Source organism: Lithobates pipiens, unplaced genomic scaffold, assembly GCF_037356315.1.
Source record: "Lithobates pipiens isolate NorthernLeopardFrog02 unplaced genomic scaffold, aLitPip1_a1.2 Scaffold_18, whole genome shotgun sequence".
NCBI classification, from domain to species: domain Eukaryota; kingdom Metazoa; phylum Chordata; class Amphibia; order Anura; family Ranidae; genus Lithobates; species Lithobates pipiens.
In genome coordinates this window covers 569,448,592-569,467,843 of record NW_027507758.1, presented here as the reverse complement: position 1 = coordinate 569,467,843, position 19,252 = coordinate 569,448,592, and the positions used below count along the sequence as shown (strand labels likewise).

Genomic DNA, 19,252 nt, shown 5'->3' with positions numbered 1-19,252 from the left:
CACACAACCTGCTTGGTCCACAAAAGTTCTTATAAGGACTGGTAACTTGGTATAGGGTGCTACGGTACATAGGCCTGAGTGCGTTACAGTCTGCTGTTCTGTAAGGACCGCTATCGGTCCACAATACATAGGGTTGCCGTGCACTACTGCTGACCGCTGCCCTATACTGCAGCAGTCCTTCAGCGGTATAGGGACTGACGCACAGTCTGCTAAACACTAACACACAACCTGCTTGGTCCACAAAAGTTCTTATAAGGACTGGTAACTTGGTATAGGGTGCTACGGTACATAGGCCTGAGTGCAGTACAGTCTGCTGTTCTGTAAGGACCGCTATCGGTCCACAATACATAGGGTTGCCGTGCACTACTGCTGACCGCTGCCCTATACTGCAGCAGTCCTTCATTGGTATAGGGACTGACGTACAGTCTGCTAATCACTAACACACAACCTGCTTGGTCCACAAAAGTTCTTATAAGGACTGGTAACTTGGTATAGGGTGCTACGGTACATAGGCCTGAGTGCGTTACAGTCTGCTGTTCTGTAAGGACCGCTATCGGTCCACAATACATAGGGTTGCCGTGCACTACTGCTGACCGCTGCCCTATACTGCAGCAGTCCTTCATTGGTATAGGGACTGACGTACAGTCTGCTAATCACTAACACACAACCTGCTTGGTCCACAAAAGTTCTTATAAGGACTGGTAACTTGGTATAGGGTGCTACGGTACATAGGCCTGAGTGCGTTACAGTCTGCTGTTCTGTAAGGACCGCTATCGGTCCACAATACATAGGGTTGCCGTGCACTACTGCTGACCGCTGCCCTATACTGCAGCAGTCCTTCAGCGGTATAGGGACTGACGCACAGTCTGCTAAACACTAACACACAACCTGCTTGGTCCACAAAAGTTTTTATAAGGACTGGTAACTTGGTATAGGGTGCTACGGTACATAGGCCTGAGTGCAGTACAGTCTGCTGTTCTGTAAGGACCGCTATCGGTCCACAATACATAGGGTTGACGTGCACTACTGCTGACCGCTGCCCTATACTGCAGCAGTCCTTCAGCGGTATAGGGACTAAGAGTTTTGTCACAGGGTGATTTAAAAAATGACAGGCAGAGGAAGAGGCAGGCCCTTCCGCAGGGGTGGTAGGGGTAGGGCAGGAGCAACAGCCTTGAGCCAAAGTGGGAAGTTGCAGAAGGTGCGTTCAATTACTTTAAAGGACGCACCAGACTTGGTTGAGTGGCTCACTCAGCCTTATTCTTCTGCACCCTCCTCATCCTCTCGATCTGCACCCTCTTCTTCACTCTCTGCTATGTGCACCCCCAAAGACACTACCACCAACAACACGACCACCACCACCACCACCACATACCTTCCGCTTGAGTCACTGGAATTATTTTCCGATCCATATCAAGAGGACATTTCTGATGCGCAGCCACTCTTGGTATTGGATCAGGAAGAGGAGGCAGCAACAAGCGCTACTCAGCAGTCTGACGCCAGTACCCAGATCAGCCCAAGGAGGAGGTTGGTCCCCGGTGTTGCTGCCTACTCTACTTATAGCGGTGGGGAAGGTGACGTTGATGATGACGTGTCTAGTGATGTCACGTGGGTGCCCACAAGAGAGGAAGAGGAGGGGAGTTCAGAGGGAGATATGGACCAGCAGATAGGGAGGAGAAGCAGCAATGACTTACATTGCACAGCAGGGACAAAGCAGACTGCAAATGTATCAGGAGCGAGTCATCGACCATGTACGGTCACATCTGGCGCTCCCAGGACACCGGCACATGGCTCCGCAGTGTGGGCTTTTTTTAACGTGTCCGCTGCTGACAATAGCGTTGCCATCTGCAATCTTTGCAGTCAACGCGTTAGTCGCGGTAAGCCCAATACTCACCTAGGGACGACCGCCTTAAGAAGGCACATGAGCAGCCATCACCGAGCCCAGTGGGAGCAACGGAACACACAAAGCCACACTGCAGGCTCTCACCGTCCAGCCTCGTCTTCTACTTCTCCTTCTCCTCTCTCCTCACAATTGTCCTCCACTCCACCTTCCATCACGCCAAGCTCACATTTTTCTGCAAAAAGGCAGGCTTCCGTGGGCCTAATGTTTGAGCGTAAAAAAATGATGACGCCGGATAACCCTCTTGCCCAACGGTTGGCGGCTGGCTTGTCAGAACTCATAGCCCGCCAACTACTGCCATATAAACTGGTGGACTCGGAGGCCTTTCGCAAATTTGTGGCCATTGGAACACCACAATGGAAGGTCCCAGGAAGGAAGTATTTCTCAGAGAAGGGCATCCCAGAGCTATATGGCCATGTTCAGCGGCAAGTGAATGTATCTCTGGCACACAGTGTCGGTGCCAAGATACATCTGACCACAGACACGTGGTCTAGCAAACACGGGCAGGGAAGGTATATCAGTTTTACTGCCCACTGGGTGAACCTTCTGACGGCCGTCAAGCATGTAACCCGTGGCACCCGTGTAGATTTGGTTTTACCGCCACGGATTGCATGCAGGCCTGACTCTTCTTCTCCTCCTCCTACTCCATCCTCCTCCCTCTCCTCCTCAGCTGCCTCCTCCTTTTCCGCTGCTAGCGTCTCTTCCACTGCACCGCCCAAGCTCCCCAGAACCTATTCCACATGCCAGGTGAGACGTTGCCATGCCGTGCTGCGTCTGTTGTGCCTGGAAGCAAAGAGCCACACTGGCCCGGCACTCCTTTCAGCTTTGCGTTCACAGGCAGATGAGTGGCTAACACCGCTCAATTTGACAGTTGGTAAAGTGGTGTGTGACAACGGTGCCAATCTGCTTAGCGCATTGAAACAGGGCAAAATCACGCACGTGCCGTGCATGGCACACGTCTTAAACTTGGTCGTGCAGCGATTCCTTGTCAAATACCCTGGGGTCCAGGACATCTTGCGGCAGGCAAGGAAAATCTCGGCCCATTTCAGAAGATCTTACACGGCCATGGCTCGCCTTGCTGACATTCAGCGGCGACACCATCTGCCGGTCAGACGTCTTATTTGCGATTGCCCGACGCGATGGAACTCAACCTTCTATATGCTTGATAGGCTGCTCCAGCAGAAACGTGCAGTTAACGTCTACCTGTATGAACTCTGCGAAAGAAACGGTTCTGGGGAGCTGGGTTTTTTTTCACCGCGCCAGTGGCTGCTCATGCGCGACACATGCAGACTTCTGCGGCCATTTGAGGAGATCACCAAACTGGTCAGTCGCAGCCATGGCGCCATCAGTGACATGGTACCTTATGCCTTCTTTCTGGAGCGTGCATTGCGTCGTGTCATTGATCAGGCTGTGGAGGAGCAGGAGCGGGAAGATGAGGAAGTCGCAATGCTGGATGAATTCCCAGGGGGGGCTACTCTATCTGAGACAAGTCAACAACAGGAGTCTGATGAGGAGTCAGAGGAGGATGGTGCCGGGGCGGATGAGCAGGAGCAAGAAGAGCATGCTTTAAACCTTTCTGGGATCCCTGTTGTGCGAGGATGGGGAGAGGAGAATGAAGAGGACGACATTATCCTGGATGATGAGCAGGAGCCAGGCCACCACACCGCTTCCACTTTAGTGCAAATGGGGGCCTTCATGCTCCAGTGTTTTAATAGGGACCCCCGTATAAAAAGCATGAGGGTCAAGGACCAGTACTGGGTGGCAACGTACTTAGACCCCCGGTACAAACACAAAATGGCGGAAATGTTACCGCCGTCGCAGAGGGCTGTCAGAATGCAGCACTTCCAGGCCTTGCTTCGAGAAATGCTGCATTCTGCTTTTGCGTGCGCTGGCAGAGGAGCAATTCCCACTCCCAGAGAAGGATTTGCGGGTACCAATCCAACAGCGCCTGCAAGAAGAGGCCGGTTTGAAGATGTGTTGGTGACTTCGGATATGAGGTCATTCTTTCAGCCGACCCATCGACAGGTGTCATCCGGATCCAGCATCAGGGAACGCCTAGACCGTCAGGTGTCCGACTACATTGGGTTAACGGCCGATGTGGACGCTCTGAGGAGTGATGAACCCCTAGACTACTGGGTGGGCAGGCTTGACCTCTGGCCAGAGCTTGCCCAATTTGCAATCGAACTGTTGGCTTGCCCCTCATCCAGTGTCCTGTCCGAAAGGACGTTCAGCGCAGCAGGGGGGATTGTGACCGATAAGCGTACTCGCCTAGCTCACCACAGTGTTAACTACCTCACATTTCTAAAAATGAATGAGGCATGGATCTCGGAGGAATTCAACACATGTGATCAGTAGACCATGTATATGTCTATAAACAATTTTTGGAATCAAGCACACAGACCTTCTTAATTCATTTGGCTCACTTCCCTGACCCAAAAAAGCACACCGTACTATATGCCCCTACCCTCCTCTTTGAAGAGGTTGAGCGGTGTCATATTTCTACTGGGGCTGCTTATTATGAGGGGTTCCCACCATCCCTGTGCTGTGCTGACTTCCTCCTGGGTGTTCTTATTATGAGGGGCTCCCACCATCCCTGTGCTGTGCTGACTTCCTCCTGGGGGTTCTTATTATGAGGGGATCACACCATCCCTGTGCTGTGCTGACTTCCTCCTGGGGGTTCTTATTATGAGGGGATCACACCATCCCTGTGCTGTGCTGACTTCCTCCTGGGGCTGCTTACGGTGCTGCTGTCAGCGCTGTATGTCACGGAGCTGCTGTCAGCGCTGTATGTCACGGAGCTGCTGTCAGCGCTGTATGTCACGGAGCTGCTGTCAGCGCTGTATGTCACGGAGCTGCTGTCAGCGCTGTATGTCACGGAGCTGCTGTCAGCGCTGTATGTCACGGAGCTGCTGTCAGCGCTGTATGTCACGGAGCTGCTGTCAGCGCTGTATGTCACGGAGCTGCTGTCAGCGCTGTATGTCACGGAGCTGCTGTCAGCGCTGTATGTCACGGTGCTGCTGTCAGCGCTGTATGTCACGGAGCTGCTGTCAGCGCTGTATGTCACGGAGCTGCTGTCAGTGCTGTATGTCACGGAGCTGCTGTCAGCGCTGTATGTCACGGAGCTGCTGTCAGCGCTGTATGTCACGGAGCTGCTGTCAGCGCTGTATGTCACGGTGCTGCTGTCAGCGCTGTATGTCACGGAGCTGCTGTCAGCGCTGTATGTCACGGAGCTGCTGTCAGTGCTGTATGTCACGGAGCTGCTGTCAGCGCTGTATGTCACGGAGCTGCTGTCAGCGCTGTATGTCACGGAGCTGCTGTCAGCGCTGTATGTCACGGTGCTGCTGTCAGCGCTGTATGTCACGGAGCTGCTGTCAGCGCTGTATGTCACGGAGCTGCTGTCAGCGCTGTATGTCACGGTGCTGCTGTCAGCGCTGTATGTCACGGAGCTGCTGTCAGCGCTGTATGTCACGGTGCTGATGTCAGTGCTCTGTATTACGGTGCTGCTGTCAGTGCTCTGTATCTCCTGCACCCTCTTGTTTGCCTACCCTGGTCCCTGACCTTCCCTCTCCTCCATTGCCTTCATTAGCTCCATAGTCCTGAATTGTCAGAACAATTTCCCAAATAAAAAAAAAATGCTTGTAGTTATCGATCCCAAATTCACCTCATACATGTATTATGCTATTGTCCAGGTGGTGGGACTACGTGCTACCCCCTAATAATTACCACGTGGCCGCAAATTCGACCTAAAGGTTTGCGAAATTCGCCTCCCATTGAAGTCAATGGAGCCCGCGGCGAACGGTCGTTTTCGCGAACGTTTGTGCCCGTTCGCGTTTCGCGTTCGCGAAACGTCCCGTCGGAAGTTCGTCCATCACTAGTCAGCAATTACATATATTTTTGGTGCTCTACATGTTTCGCGTCTGTGATGACGCTTCTTCAGGAGCTGATAACAGTGTTATTCCTTCATAGAGTGTGTCCCATATAGAGAGACCACCGTTTCCGAAGGAGAATGGGGAAGTTGGTACGATTGATTACACAACCATTTCTCCACAAAGGGAAAAAAAAAAGGGAAGAGAAGAAAGGGAAGGGGAAAAAGGGAAAAAAAGGAAGTAATTGTTGAGCAGATAAATATAAATATAGATTTTGAGCTTAGTGGAATCACTTTAAAGGTGTATTGGGCTCATAAGGTTTCAAATCTTCAGTGTTTAATAAGTATTCTTGAGGCGTAAGTAAACAGAAGTAGGATCGGTGATGGATACTGTTTAGTATCCCCTGAGCTCAAGGTGCAATAAAAACGGACCAAGTTCCCACTAGGTAAAGAAGGAAGGTAAAAGGGGGAATCAAAAAGGCAGACTATTCAGCCCATTCACCCCTATCATATTGTTTGTTGTGTACAAGATGGCCGCCATTCAAAGCTATTGGCTACTGCCCTCTTTATAGTCCCGTCATACATGTTTTATGTTACCTCGTTCTGAACGATTGGATTTTCTGACAACTTTGTGCGACCATGTGCATGCAAGACAAATTTGGACCAAAATCCGTCTGAAAAAATCAGACAGATTTTGTCGTCGGAATGTCCAACCGTGTGTACAGGGCATAATACTTTCTAACTTTCCTCCTACTAAAGCCCAGCTCCAGACCCTGCCCACTGCCAATAGATCGTACTCCTCACCACCCATAGCGTTCCCTAGAATGTTTTAGTGTTTTTTTTTTAAATGTACCTATTTTTCCAACGTCTTTTAAGTAGGGTCAGATGAATGAGGACATCTTGCGCTCAAAAATTACTGTGGGGAGCAAGCTGCAAAATTAAGGTGAATATTGTAGCTTGAGCTGTTTTATTTATTTATTTATTTTTTTTATAAATCAAAGAACAGCTAGGAGCCTATTTTAACTTAGAACATTTTGTTTGGAGTTCGACTTTAACCACTTGCAGACCACTCACCGTACATTTGTTTACTTTACTAGTACGTGATCTGACACTTCCCGATCTGGGGCACGCGTGCACGCATAAATCAGCATTTACAACGTGAGGCATAACCCTTGCAGTGAGGATTTTTCTTTTCCCTAGTGTTCAGCTTTAAGGTCATGCTCCATGACCTAAGCTTCACGATGGAACTATGGCCTACGTCACACCTTTAATGTGATTGTAAAGTTTTAAATTTTTTTCTAAAATAACAAACATGTTTAACTGCTCTGTTCAATAGTTTTACATCCGCCTCTTATCGGGTCCCCCGCTGGCGCCCCTGGTTCCTCCTCTTTTCTGGGCATTCATACGGCTCGATTCTGAGTGGCACCGTGTGCATCTATTGACACATGCAGTGTGGCTCAGCCCCGCCCTGCTTTCTGCTCACACGATTTGATTGACAGCAGTAGGAGCCAATGGCCTCCATTGAGAAGAGGGAGGGAGAAAAGCAGCTGCTGCATACAGGCTCAAGGCTGGATTTCAGGGGGAGCTGATATGTAAAGGTTTTTACCCTAATGCAGAGAATGCATTAAGGTAAAAAAAACCTTTTACCTTTATAACCACTTTAAGGCATTATATTTAAAAAAAAAGGGAGATCTGAGATAGTTACTCCTTCTATCCTTTGGCTTTCTTTAACCAAGTACCTACCGGGCACTTTTATCCCCTTTCTGCCCAGGCCAATTCTCAGCTTTCAGCGCTGTCGCACTTTGAATGACAATTGTGCAGTCATTCAATACTGTACCCATATGAAATTTTTAGCATTTTTTCCACACAAATAGAGATTTCTTTTGGTAATATTTATTCACCACTGGGCTTTTTCTTTTTTTGCTAGACTAATGAAAAACGGGCGAAAACATTGTTATAAAATTTTGCAAAGAGGTATTTTTTCTCCTTCACTGATGGGCACTGATAGGCTGCACTGATAGGGGGCAATGATGGGCACTGATTGGCAGCACTGGTGGGCACCGATTGGCAGCACTGGGGGGCACATATTGGAAGCACTAATGGGCACTCATAGGCAGCACTGGTGAGCACTGTTGGGACTGCACTGATAATCAGGACACTGATAATCAGTACCCTGTCCCGTGTAGATGTCCCTTTAACACAAGGATGTTATTGGCTCTCTTCTCCCCTCCTCACGCTGTCAGTTTGAGGAGAGGAAAGCAGATAACTGTCATTGGACACAGATGATCACGTGGTAAAGAGCTGCTGTGATTGGCCTTTTACACCGATCTGTGATCAGTCCGAAGGACAGTGCAATCACAGGAAGATGTCATGTGACGTATCACCGTTTTTGGGTTATAGTGCGAATGGAAAGTGGTTAAAGAAGAACTCTCACATTTGGTACTTGTAAGCTTTGTAAGCAAAGCTTTGAGATCAGACAGGGCGCCCCCTCTCCCCAAGTGAGTGTCCGACAGCGTAGCTAGCCAGGAGATGGTTAACATAGTGGCTAATGGAGCCGCAGCTCCAGGCCCCTTCCTTAAAGAAGAAGTAAACTCTCCCACTCTGATGCTTCTTGTCATTTAGTCCATTATAATAAGTAATTATCAAACTGTAGCCACTATAATCCAGCCCTAAATAACATATTACTTACTGTTTAAAGAAACTTTAAAAAACTTGTTTCCAGGGGTTAGGCAGCGCCATCTTAAGTATTGTTTTCGGAGTCCACAGTGGAGCGTATTTTAGCCCTTACATTGAGCACTTCCTGTACTGTTAACCAAGCCTCCTTCTCAATACAATGTTTCTATGGCAACCCTGCTTCCCTGTTCATAGCTGACTTGTTTTATTTCATAGTATTTACTTGTGACGATTATCTAGTGTTTGCCTTTGTCAGTCTTATCAGCTTTAGCTGATAAGTGCAGTAATGCTGTCCGATGCCCTGGTTTACACTGCATGTGATGTCACATGGTCACATGGGGTTTAGGAGGAAGCTCTGAGTGATTATGCAGTCTCATGGGATTTCATTGTTGTGCCATAGGAAGTCCTGATAATAGGTAGACAAGTACACAGAGTGTGCTGTAAATCAGGGGAGATCTGGGCATGCTCAGTGACGTCATTCTAAAGAACAAAAAGGATTACAATTCTAAGTAAGTAAGGAGATATCTACAAGCAATGTTCATTAGGGTTTTTTATGCTGATTTACATGGGATAAAGTTGTGGAGGAGAGTTTACAACCACTTTAAGATATACCCAGCCCAATGGAGTCACTCCAGTCCTGCTTCGTGTGCAGTGTACACATAATTGATATGTAAATTGCAGTGGCATTGATGTGTAAATGGTGGTGGCATTGCAATGTCCATTGATGCCATATTACTACCCTACAAATACTACCCAAAGGAACCCTCTCTCTTCCTCTCTCACCCCCTCTTTCTCTCTCTCTCTCAACCCCTCCCTCTTTCTCATCCCTCTCTCCCCTTCTCTCTTTCTTCCCCCTCTTCTCTCTCTCACCCCCCCTCTCATCCCCATCCCTCCTCTCTCTCACACCCTTCCTCTCTCTCTCTCTCACCCCCCATTTCCTTCCCTCTCACCCTCCTCTCTCTCACCCCCCTCTCTCCTCTCTCTCACCCTCCCTCCCCCCTCTCTCTCACCCTCCCTCCCCCCTCTCTCTCACCCCCCTCCCCCTCTCTCACCCCTCCCCCCTCTATCTCACCCCCCATCCCCCCTCTCTCTTACCCCCATCCCCCTCTCTCTCACCCCCCACCCCCCCTCCCTCTCATCCCGCTTCCTTTTGTATTTAATTTATTAAAATATTTAATTTGTTTTAACAAAAAATTGTGCTTTCATTTTATTTAATTCCATAAAAAGGCCCACCAAAATCATCAGCACCAGGCTCATGCTGCTCTTAATATGGCCCTGAGCAACGGGAAGCACATGGAGCAGAGACAAGCACCAGTTATTAAGCAGCCATCTTTTTCCTAGCTATGTTGTTGGATAGCCGATCTCATAGCTGGGCTTACAAAGCATAAAGAAACATGGTACAAAGTACTACATGTAATTTGTCAACTGGGGGGGGCAAAAAGCTGAAACAAAGTCAGAGTTCTCTTTAATTTAGCCTTTCTCCGTAAATTGAATGGAATTTTTCTAACAATAAAGACCATACCAGGAGTGGGGTTCGAACCCACGAGGATATACATCCATTGGATCTTAAGTCCAACGCCTTAACCACTCGGCCATCCTGGTGTTGTCTTAGAGCTGTCATTTATAAAGGTAACATTAGTAGTATAAAAATGTGTTCCAGTATCTCCAAGCACTGTTACCCCCTATACTGTAGGTAGGTGGGCCGCTCCCACAGCAAAACAATAGCCAGATTTGGTAATCATCTCATTTGTATAGGTAATGGAATGTAATACAAATGCCAACAGATTTTTTTTTATTTTTATTTCATGTCTTTTCTGCCATAAATGCTTCTTCCCTCCCAGCTAGCATTTTTTTCTGATCATACATAGAATAGCTAATTTTACAATCCAGACATGAGTGCAAGGATACAGTAACTTCTTTGCACAAGTATGATTGTTAACCACTTTCAGACTGGACCATTTTGCTGGCTTAAGACCAGAGCACTTTTTGCGATTCGGCACTGCGTCGATTTAACTGACAATTGCGCGGTCGTGCGACGTGGTTTCCAAACAAAATTGATGTCCTTTTTTCCCCACAAATAGAGCTTTCCTTTGGTGGTATTTGATCACCTCTGCGGTTTTTATTTTTTGCGCTATAAACAAAAAAAGAGCGACAATTTTTAAAAAACTCATTATTTTTTACTTTTTGCTATAATAAATATCCCCAAAAAATATATAAAAAAATATATAGGCCGATATGCATTCTTCTACATTTTTTTGGTAAAGAAAAATTGCAATAAGAGATTATTGATTGGTTTGCGCAAAAGTTATAGCGTGTACAAAATAGGGGATAGTTTTATGGCATTTTTAATAATAATATTTTTTACTAGAAATGGTGGCGATCAGTGATTTTTGTTGTGACTGCGACATTATGGTGGACACATTGGACATTTTTTACACATTTTTGGAACCATTGTCATTTATACAGCAATCAGTGCAATACAAATGCACTGATTCCTGTGTAAATGACACTGGCAGCCAAGGGATTAACCAGGAGGTGGCAGTGTAGGGGTTAAGTGTGTCCTAGTGGCGTGTTTCTAACTGTGGGGCGTGGCTGTGATTTACAGATGACTGATCTCTGCTCCAATCACAGGGAGCAGAGATCAGTGTCACTTGTTGCTAGGCAGAACGGGGAGCTGCTGCTTACATCGGCATCTCCCCGTTCTTCCTCCCCGTGAGACGATCGTGGGTATCCCCGCGGCGATCAGGTTTGCGGGACCCGCGATCGGACTCACAGAGGTCCCGACTGGCACGCACGTGATGGCATGCCGGCAAATTCAAAAGGACGTACCTGTACGCCCATTTGCCTGTCCATGCCATTCTGCTGATGTACATCATCTTGCGCCGGTCGGGAAGCAGTTAAAGAGAAACTTAACATATCTAAAAAAAAAACTTAATTCTTGCCTAGGTGAGAAATAAGGAAGTGGAAGTGGGAGCAGGTACATGTCAAAAAAAAAAAAAAAAAAAAAAAAGAAAAAGGGTACCCACTGCTGGTTAAAGGGGAAAAAAAAATCTTAAATGTGTAAGGGATAAGTGTGGAAGGGTCCGTCTGAAAATCCCAACTGAAAGCTCTAACAGTAACACTATTGACTGGTTATCTATTGTACACATTTTTAGGCATGGAGCAAAAAAATTAAAAAATAAAAGGTAATGGTAGAAATGCACAAAAACATGCAATGTGATCATAAAAGAAGTAGGATTGCTTGCTTTTATGTGCAAAAATATCAATATCTGGCTGAATAGCAATAACAGCTTTTCTTGCATAGAATGCACTATATTTTCAAGTTCTTCTGGTGTAATAATATAATACCATAATTGTATTTTTACATCCAATGCTTTCCTTTTTTTTTTTGCCTTTCTTTTCTAAAACCATGCTTTATTTTTAACCAGAGGTTTTCAATGGTGTTTAGCAGTGTTAATTTTGACATCACATTTCGATTTAGTTATAGTCTTCTGACAAAAATGCCATTTTAGTTTTAGTCGTATTTTAGTAATCTGAATTGTTTTAGTTTTATTCGTATTTTAGTCACCTGAATTGTTTTCGTTTTAGTCGTATTTTAGCCGACTAAAACCTCCAGTACATTTTAGTCAACTAAAATCGATTGGGTTTAGTTAAATTTGACTGCATTATTTCTTTAGAATTGCCAAACTCATTATATACTTCTGGAGTAAAAATCGAATAACACATTATTATTTATGGTATTAAAGAGGAACTGCAGTCTGCTCACATAATTTGTAATAAAAACATCTTTGCCATTCTGAAGCTTCCCTCCAACCACTTTGCATATTATTTTATATATACTGTGATTCTGTACTTTGCCAAATATGCTGCAGAAATCTCCCTCCACTGAGTCTGGCTGTAGCCATTTTAACTGTGGGCAGCTGAAGCTGCTGCCTGTTCACTTCCTGGATTTACACAGACACAGAGAGGCACACCTCCAGCTCTGCAGCTCTCATTGGCTCTTTTTGATTCCCCCCCCTCCCTTCCTGGCAAACTCTCACGAGATGATGATGAGATGCATGATGTCATAAGCCTAGGCTTTTTACCAGTAAAGAAACATGAAGCGGGCTATATATGGTATTTACTGGCAGAAAAAAAAATGTTTTACTGTCCAAAGTTAAAACAACAAGGGCAGAAGATTTATTAGATGGAAAGTTAAAAAAAGACTGAAGGTCCGCTTTAACCACTTCCCGACCGCTGCACGACGATGTACGTCGACAGAATGGCACAGGCAGGCATAAGGGCGTACATGTACGTCCCTGCCTTCCCGCGGGTCGGGGGCCTGATCGGGCCCCCGCCCGGTGCCTGCGGCGGTCGGGAATTCGTTCGGGAGCAATCCCGGACGAGGGGGCGGCCATTCATTCATGGCCACCCCCTCGCGATCGCTCCCGACGAATAGAAATCCTTCGTGACATCACTTCCTCTCCTGTAATGTAAACACAGGAGAGGAAGTGATGTAATCTCTCCTCCGTGTCGGTATTTTTCGTTCCGACACCGAGGAGAGAGGATCGGTGAGTTGCACCAACACGTCACTACACAGTAGAACATGCCAGGCACACTCACACCCCCCCGATCACCCCCCCAATTACCCCTGCCCCCCAGTCACAGTGACACCAATGTCATTTTATTTTTTTATTTTTTTTGCATTGGTGTCATTTGTGACTGTAATAACTGTTAGGGCAGTTAGGGTTAGCCCCCTTTAGTTCTAATGTACCCCCCTAACCCCCCCAATAAAGGTTTAACCCCGTGATCACCCCCCGTCGCCAGTGTCACTAAGGCTGGGTTCACATTGCAGCGGTTTATGAGAACGAATGTGATTCGCACCGCACTGCAGTGCAAATCACATCCGATCTCTGTGCGATTCGAGTTCAGCCATACAGATAGTATGGCTGAATTCGCATCGCACCCGCCGCACCTGCCGCAAATTCGCACGGGACCCTTTTTTTGGCCCGCAGCAGAATCGGATCGCATGGGTGTTCACACCATGTGATCCGAGTTTGCAGATCGCACTGCGATATGCGAACTGATCTGGGGGTGTCATTAACATTTCACTGACACTCCCAGCAGTTCGCATAGGGCAGTGTGAACTGCCGCCGGGAGGCATGCGATGCGGGAACCCGCCGCGGATTTGTGGCGTTCCCGCATCGCTCCAGTGTGAACCCAGCCTAATAAGCGATCATTTTTCTGATCGCTGCATTAGTGTCACAGGTGACGCTAGTTAGGCAGGTAGGTATTTAGGTTCGCCGCAGCTTTTTATAGCGCCAGGGACCCCCATATACTACCGCATAAAGCCCCCTGATTGCCCCCTAGTTAACCCTTTCACCAGTGATCACCATATAACTGTTACAGGTGACGCTGGTTGGTTAGTTATTTTTTTATAGTTTCAGGGCACCCGCCATTTATTACCTAATAAAGGTTTAACCCCCTGATCACCCGGCGGGTGTCATTTGTGACTGTAATAACTGTTAGGGCAGTTAGGGTTAGCCCCCTTTAGTTCTAAGGTACCCCCCTAACCCCCCCAATAAAGGTTTAACCCCGTGATCACCCCCCGTCGCTAGTGTCACTAAGGCTGGGTTCACATTGCAGCGGTTTATGAGAACGGATGTGATTCGCACCGCACTGCAGTGCAAATCACATCCGATCTCTGTGCGATTTGAGTTCAGCCATACAGATAGTATGGCTGAATTCGCGTCGCACCCGCCGCACCCGCCGCAAACTCGCACGGGACCCTTTTTTTGGTCCGCAGCAGAATCGGATCGCATGGGTGTTCACACCATGCGATCCAAGTTTGCAGATCGCACTGCGATATGCGAACTGATCTGGGGGTGTCATTAACATTTCACTGACACTCCCAGCAGTTCGCATAGGGCAGTGTGAACTGCCGCCGGGAGGCATGCGATGCGAGAACCCGCCGTGGATTCATGGCGTTCCCGCATCGCTCCAGTGTGAACCCAGCCTAATAAGCAATCGTTTTTCTGATCGCTGTATTAGTGTCACAGGTGACGCTAGTTAGGCAGGTAGGTATTTAGGTTCGCCGCAGCTTTTTATAGCGCCAGGGACCCCCATATACTACCGCATAAAGCCCCCTGATTGCCCCCTAGTTAACCCTTTCACCAGTGATCACCATATAACTGTTACAGGTGACGCTGGTTGGTTAGTCATTTTTTTATAGTTTCAGGGCACCCGCCATTTATTACCTAGTCTCACTAGTGTACCCCTAAATTTAGGGGTGTCTACTTTCCAAAATGGGGTCATTTGGGGTGGGGGGGTTGTGCCATCTTGGCATTTTATGGCCTTCAAAACTGTAACGCCCTTAGAAAGCCTGAAGGCGGTGCTTGGTTTTCGGGGCCCCGTACGCGGCTAGGCTCCCAAAAAGTCCCACATATGTGGTATCCCCGTACTCAGGAGAAGCAGCAGAATTTATTTTGGGGTGTCATTGCACATATGCCCATGGCATGCGTGAGCAATATATCATTTAGTGGCAACTTTGTGAAAAAAAAAAAAAAGTTTGTAATTTTCCCGCAACTTGTGGCAAAATATAAAATATTCCATGGACTCAACATGCCTCTCAGCAAATAGCTTGGGGTGTCTACTTTCTAAAATGGGGTCATTTGTGGGGGTTTTCTGCCATCTTGGCATTTTATGGCCTTCAAAACTGTAATAGGTAGTGAGAAGTGAACTCAAAAATTTACGCCCTTAGAAAGCCTGAAGGCGGTGCTTGGTTTTCGGGGCCCCGTACGTGGCTAGGCTCCCAAAAAGTCCCACATATGGGGTATCCCCGTACTCAGGAGAAGCAGCAGAATTTATTTTGGGGTGTCATTTCACATATACCCATAGCATGTGTGAGCAATATATCATTTAGTGACAACTTTGTGTAAAAAAAAAAAAAAAAAAATCGCTTGAGGCAAAAAAATAAAATATTCAATGGGCTCAACATGCCACTTATCAATTTCCTTAGGGGGTCTACTTTCCAAAATGGGGTCATTTGGGGGGGTTTTGTACTGCCCTGCCATTTTAGCACCTCAAGAAATGAGATAGGCAGTCGTAAACTAAAAGCTGCGTAAATTCCAGAAAACGTACCTTAGTTTGTAGATGTGACAACTTTTGCGCAAACCAATAAATATACAATTATTGACTTTTTTTTTACCAAAGACATGTGGCTGAATACATTTTGGCCTAAATGTATGACTAAAATTGAGTTTATTGGATTTTTCTAATAACAAAAAGTAGAAAATATCATTTTTTTTCAAAATTTGCGGTCTTTTTACGTTTATATCGCAAAAAATAAAAATCGCAGAGGCAATCAAATACCATCAAAAGAAAGCTCTATTTGTGGGAAGAAAAGGACGCAAATTTTGTTTGGGTACAACATTGCATGACCGCGCAATTACCAGTTAAAGCAGCGCAGTGCCAAATTGTAAAAAGACCTCTGGTCATTGACCAGCAAAATGGTCCGGTCTGAAAGTGGTTAAGGTTTGAACATGCACTAAGACACAGATTTAGCTGTTGTGATACAGAACGTCTTTATAAATGAAACCAAGTTTTATAGACAAATAAATATATAACTTTTTGAAAAGCAGAAGTACAACTTGAAAAAACACCAAAAAAAAAAAACCTGAAAACTCTATTGGCTGTAATGCCATTTCACATATTACCTTATTATTTTACCAACAATAAATATTAAGAAAAAAAATAAAATAAGAAAAGCCATTTTTTTTTCTTTTAGCAGCTTTGTAGATGTCCCCTACATATTCCTATGTGGTAATTGCAGTGTTAATATTGACGTCAAATTTTAATTTAGTTTTAGTCATAGTCTTTTGACTAAAATGCCAATTTTAGCTTTAGTCGTATTTTAGTCATCTCAATTGTTTTAGTTATTTTTGGTCGACTAAAATAGTATTCATTTAGTCTACGAAAGTAACACTGGTGGTTAGGGCCAAGCTGTTTCCCCAGTTGTCAATACTGTAAATCTCAATGGAAAAAAGTAACCATGTTCTATCCAGGTGGATCCGATATGAGTGTAGATGATGGTAGGGCAGAGGCTCCCATATGCCTTTCCGAATGTCCTTAGGCTGTACTATATCATTTATTAAATCACATAATAGAAGAAATTGCCGGCAACCCAAAGCTTCTTCTTATAAGAATTCTTTTTGGCACAATAGCTGTGTAAAATCCACATAAGCCAACGCGTTTCGGCTGAAGCCTTCCTAGCATAAGTTAACAGCATTAAAATCAAACTTTTATAACAAAACAACCCCTTTGGAAAAAGGAAAAAGGGGCGGTACAATACTTAATTGACAATCATGAAATTGATTAGTCAAAACATGTGAACAGACCAAGTGAGATGAGACAGCAAGTAGGTGCGAAAGGGAGAAAAGCCTTCTGAAAAGAAAAACTAGCACAAAACAGAAAAAATAACCATATAAACCCCAAAGGGGAATGTATTAATTTGAAAAACAAATTTATATCTATCCTATTATTCATTCCTGCTGGAATTCTGGTATTAAGAGTAAAAATTCTCTCTGCAGTAGGGTGCGGTATATGTCGCCCTCTCTTGGAGGTCTCTTGATTTGTTCTAAACCAAAAAAAGAAAATGGTCAAGGTTCCCTGCATGCTCAAAGTTCCCTGCATGCACTGTCCTAAAATGTTTAGACACGTTAGATATATTCTTAGCATTGGAATTCAGTGTGTCATTATAATGCTCCAATATCCTGACCCTCAGTGGACGGATTGTGCAGCCTATATACTGTATCTGACAGGCCTTGCATTCAATAACATAAATGACATGCTTAGAATTACAATTGCTGTGTATTTATTAGTGTTTATTAAATCACAGGGTAAAAAAACATAGACAGGAAAGTGTTAACGCGTTTCAGCCAGGAAAAGCCTTAGGCCGCGTACACACGGGCGGATTGTCTGGCCAACTAAGTTCGTCAGACAATCCGTTCAAAATTTGCATGAACGGACTTGACCACACACGATGAGCAGACAGTCCGCTGAAAGCGTGCGCGATGACGTGTACAGCACGTACGACGGGACTAGAAAAACGATGTCCTATACACTGCAATGCAACCTTCGGCCGTGTAAATCCTTTCTGAGCATGCGCCATACTTAGTTCGTCCAACTTGCCTACACACGAGCGGACTGTCCGCTGAAACCAAGTTTGGACGGACAAAACCAAGTTTCAACGGACAAAATTTCGGAAATTCCGTAAGACTTTGTTCGTCAGACAGTCCGCTGAAAAAGTCCGCTGAAGCCCACACACGAGCGGATTGTCCGCTGAAACACGGTTCAGCGGACTAAGTTGGACAGACAATCCGCCCGTGTGTACGCGGCCTTAGTCTTAAGATTTAAGGCTTTTCCTGTCCGAAACACACTAACACTGTTTTGTCTGTGGATTTTACCCTGTGGTTTAATAAAGGAGATTGAATAGCCCAAGGACCAGTGCCAGCTCTTGCATCCAGTCAAAACTGTAACGTGGAACTTAACTCGCCTCCGCTCCAGCAATGTAGGGTCCACGAGTACTCTCTGACACATCTGGCTTGTTTTCTGCCGGGTTACCAATCTCTGACCATTTTGATTGGCCAGCCCGGGATGATGTCACTCCCACGCATGCACCAGAGTTCATACATCTTAGGTAAGAGTTCCTCTTTTTTTTTAATTCAACGTCCCTTCTATTGCTCTCGGCCTCCTCCAAATCTCCAGATTCCTTTTTTTCCCTCTTATTCCTGCTGTAATCTGACTTTCTGTTAGAGGGTGGCTACGTTTTGTTTTCCATGGTCCCACTGTGTATAGGAACATAGCCACCCTATATACCCTATACACCCTAGATTTGCCATGTGTACATTGCAAATCTAATTGTCTATAGTTCAGGGATAGGCAATTAGCAGACCTCCAGCTGTTGCAAAACTACAAGTCCCATCATGCCTCTGTCTCTGGGTGTCATGCTTGTGGCTGTCAGAGTCTTGCTATGCCTCATGGGAATTGTAGTTCTGTAACAGCTGGAGGTCCGCAAATTGCATATCCCTGCTATAGTTCATCTCAGGGGTGAGCAAGAGAGGGTGACTATGTTCCTACACACAGTGGGGCCATGGAAAACAAAATGTAGCCACCCTCTCTTGCTTGCTCCTGAGATGAACTATAGACTATTAGATTCGCAATGTACAAAGAACAATGCATGTGACCTCAACTAACATGCACTGCTTATTCCAAGCAAAGAAAATGAGGGAGAAAAAAAGAGGTTTGTGAGCACACGGAGGACAATACAGGGAGGCAAAAAGCACAGTAATTATTTCTTAAAATAGATTGTAAAGCAATTAAGTAGTGGATGTGTATGAGATATTTTTGGAGAATAAGGATATTATTTAGTGTGTCTCTTTTGCATTAAAAATCCTATTCACAGATATTTATTTATTAATTTATTAAATAAAATTCCACTTTAATATGATGCCTTGTAAGTATGGCAAAAGGTATTATCTTGCTGGAAATGAAAAGTTAAAGTGGAGGTCCACCCTAAAGTGGACCTTCCGCTCATCGGAACCCTCCCCCCCTCCGGTGCCACAATCGGCACCTTTCAGGGGGAAGGGGGGTGCAGTTACCTGGATAATCCAGGTAACTGCACCCACTTCCGGGACAGCTCTCTGCGGAAAGGGGCGTAACTTACGCCCCTTTCCGCAAGTGCCCGCCCCTTCCCGCAAGTGCCCCGTTGCCTGCTGGGAAACACACAGCTCCCAGAGGCAGCGGGGAGCGTCCTTATTGCGCAGCGCAATTCGCACATG

General features: G+C 46.0%; 1 protein-coding gene and 1 non-coding gene across 3 annotated transcripts in view; one reads left to right on the top strand and one right to left on the bottom strand.

The window, feature by feature from the left end:
• Positions 1 to 19,252, top strand: part of PKHD1 (PKHD1 ciliary IPT domain containing fibrocystin/polyductin) — a 975,887-nt gene that overhangs the window by 394,112 nt on the left and 562,523 nt on the right. The window lies entirely within an intron of this gene.
• Positions 9,955 to 10,037, bottom strand: TRNAL-UAA (transfer RNA leucine (anticodon UAA)). The gene has a single exon. It is a non-coding gene; the product is annotated as a tRNA-Leu (tRNA).